The sequence below is a fragment of the Echinops telfairi genome, unplaced genomic scaffold (genome assembly GCF_000313985.2).
Source record: "Echinops telfairi isolate 266 unplaced genomic scaffold, ASM31398v2 ScPeMD7_23;HRSCAF=83, whole genome shotgun sequence".
NCBI lineage: Eukaryota > Metazoa > Chordata > Mammalia > Afrosoricida > Tenrecidae > Echinops > Echinops telfairi.
This window is the reverse complement of record NW_022103920.1, coordinates 25910225-25913494: the sequence shown is the minus strand read 5'-3', so window position 1 is coordinate 25913494 and position 3270 is coordinate 25910225.

The window sequence follows — 3270 nt, the reverse complement described above, 5'->3', positions numbered from 1 at the left end:
TATGAATCTAGGAAAACTGGATATAGTCATAAACAAAACTGAAGGCATAAAGATTGATATTCTAGACATGAGTAAGCTTGAATGGCCCGATATTGTCTAATTTGGATCAGTACATCATATCATTTACTATGCTGAGAATGACAAAATCAAAAAGGTTGTGTCATTCCTCTTCAAAAGGGCATTGCAAAATCGAGAAGTACAATGCTGTTTTTGATAGGATTAAATCTATCCACATTAATGCTAATCCAATCAATACAATTATAGAAATTTATACACCAACTTCCAAAGTCAGTGATAAAGAAATTGGAGAATTCTACCAGTGACTTCAGTCAGAAAATGATCCTCCATGCAATCAAGAAATAGCAATGATTATTGGAAATTGGAACGTCAAAGTTGGAAACAGAGAAGGATCAGTGGCTGGAATATACCGCCTTCGTGGTAGAAATGAAGCTGTAGACGTCATGATGGAAGTTGGCAGGTCAACGCCTTGTTCATAACAAATGACTTTTTGCAGTAGCACAAAAGGCTACTATATCTATGGGCTTCCCCAGACGGTCTACACAGAAATAAAATTGACTACAACTGTGGGAAGAGATGATGGAGAAGTTCAATATCAGCAGTTATAACTAGGCCAGCAGCTGACTGTAGAATAGACCATGAATTACTCATATGTCAGTTCAGGTTGAAAGTGAAGAAAATTAAAATAAGTCCACAAGAGCCAAAATACAACCTTGAATTTTTCCCACTTGAATTTTGAGGACATCTCACGAACAGATTTGATACATTGAATACTAATGACAGAAGACCTGATGATTTGTGGGAGGACGTAAGAAAACATTATTCTTGGAGAAAACAAAAGGTAATTTAAAAGAGGAAGGGAACAAAAGATCAAAGTGGATGCCCGAAGAGACTATGAAACTTGATCTTAATTATAGAGTAGCTAAGGCAAATGAAAGAAATGATGACGTCAAGGAACTGCCAGAAAATGTAAAAGGGCAGATTAAAAAGAGAAAGTAAAATACTAAAATGAGCTGTGCAAAGAATTAGAGTTAGAAAACCAAAAAGGAAAAGCAAGCACAGCATATCTGAAATGGGAAAAACTGAAGAAAAACTCAAGCCTGGATGTGTAATGATGAAAGATTCTATGTGTAAAATGTTGAATGATGTAGGGAGTAGAAAAAGATGGAGAGCATGCACAGATTCACTGCACCAAAAAGAACTAGTCAACATTCCAATATTTCAAGAAGTAGCAATTAAGAGCCAATGGTAATGAAGCAAAAAATTCAAGCTATACTTAAGGCAGCAGCCAAAAACAAGGTTCCAGTAATCGATGGAATACCAAGTGAAATGAATTAACAAGCTGTTGAGGCACTGGAAGCACTTACATGACTAAGCCAAGGAATATGGAAGATGGCTACCTTACATCTTTATCTGTTTCCATTCCAAAGAAAAGCAAAGTGCTCAAATTGTCGAACATTATCATGAATGTTACATGCAAGTAATGTTTGCGTAATATCATCCCCAAATGGTTGCAGCAATGCATAGACAGGAACTGCTAGAAGTTCAGGGCAGATTCAGAAGAGCAAAAGGAATTAGGGATACCATCACCAATGTCGCTTGGATCTTGGCTGAATGCAGAGAAAAACAGAAACAATTTTACTTGTGTCTTACTGACTATGCAAAGGTATTCAACTGTATGAATCATAACAAACTATGGATATCCTTGAGAAAAATAAAAATTCCAGAACATTTCATTGAGCTCATTCAGAACTTGTACATGGATCCAGAGGCAGTTGTATGACCGGACAAGAGAATACTGCCTGGTTTAAAACCAGGAAGGGTGTACCTGAAACTTGTATCCTCTCGCCCTACTGATTTAATCTGGATGCTGAGCAAATAGTCAGAGAGGCGCGGATATATGAAGCATGAGGCATTGGGTTTGGAAGAAGGCTCATTAACCACCTGGGATATGCAGATGACACAACCTTGCTTGCTGAAAGTGAGGAGGACGGGAAGTACTTGCTGATGAAGGTCAAGGATTCCAGCCTTCGGTGTGGATTACAGCTCAATGCAAAGAAAACCAAAATCCTCAGAACTGTATTACAACATGACAAATTGAGAAACGCTTTAAGTTATCAAAGATGTCATCTTGTTTGGATCCACAACAACAACTATAACTGTTTATTGCACTGTTACCTCAAATTAAGGCTTTGATCTTCAGGAAGCTGATCCTGAGGCTGGTCTTCACAGGTGCCACTGGGTGAGTTCAAAACACCAATCTGTTATCCAGTACTCAAGCACATGACTGTTTACATCACCCACGGACTACTGATGATTCCTAAGTAATTAAAACTTTTCAATAACATTGTGATCAGAAGGTGTTCTATATGTTTTTAATTTGAAGAAATAAAAACAATGAATAAAACAAAACAAAAAAGAATAGAAGAAAGATAATATACATATTGGCTAGATAAAAAACAGTGCCTGGCATGGAATTCTTTATGGAAAGCAAAAAATAAACAGCCTTGCCTTTGGAATCATTTTGATCATGTTAAAGACCCAGACATATTTCATATTCTTATCAAGCGACAATACTGATTTAGTAAAATATTAGATGCAGCAGAAATATATAATGAACCGGCTGACAGTGTGGAGAGCACCTTGTGGACCTCTGGTTCTTCAACTTCTTAGACCTGTGACCTGGCAAACTGAAGTGTGGCTCTCTACATTGTGAAATGAGGTATGTACCTGAAAACTATTCGACTTTGCTAGAAATTATTCATAGGCATGCAAGGGAAGAGTGAAGGGCTTGCTTTTGTATTGCAAAACTTGGAAATTTTGGCCAGATCTAAATACAGCAATATTTCGTAGAAAGTTCCAAGGGATCTGGAGAATTATGAATGAGTGCTCTCTTGATGGCAAATTGCTCAGCAATTTACCTTGCAATATATAGTTATACAGAATCCAGAAACCTTTGGAGAAGACAATTGGAAACTGTAAGTTTGATTCGAGAAATGATTGCTTCTCTTTTCTACAAGGGACAAGACTCCTTATAACAAGAACCCTTGCTGGAGTGCAAGCTAATCTGGGGGCTCTCGTGATGAAGAGAAGTGGGAAATGCTGCTTGCGGGGAACAATTGTAGGAGCTCTATTTTGGGATCAACTACAGACCTCATTACTCCCTGAAAATATTTATGGTAAGTGATTTGGGAACTAATCAAGTCCAATTGTCTTTCTATTTGAGTTTTGGTGGGATGAGGGAAATCCCTG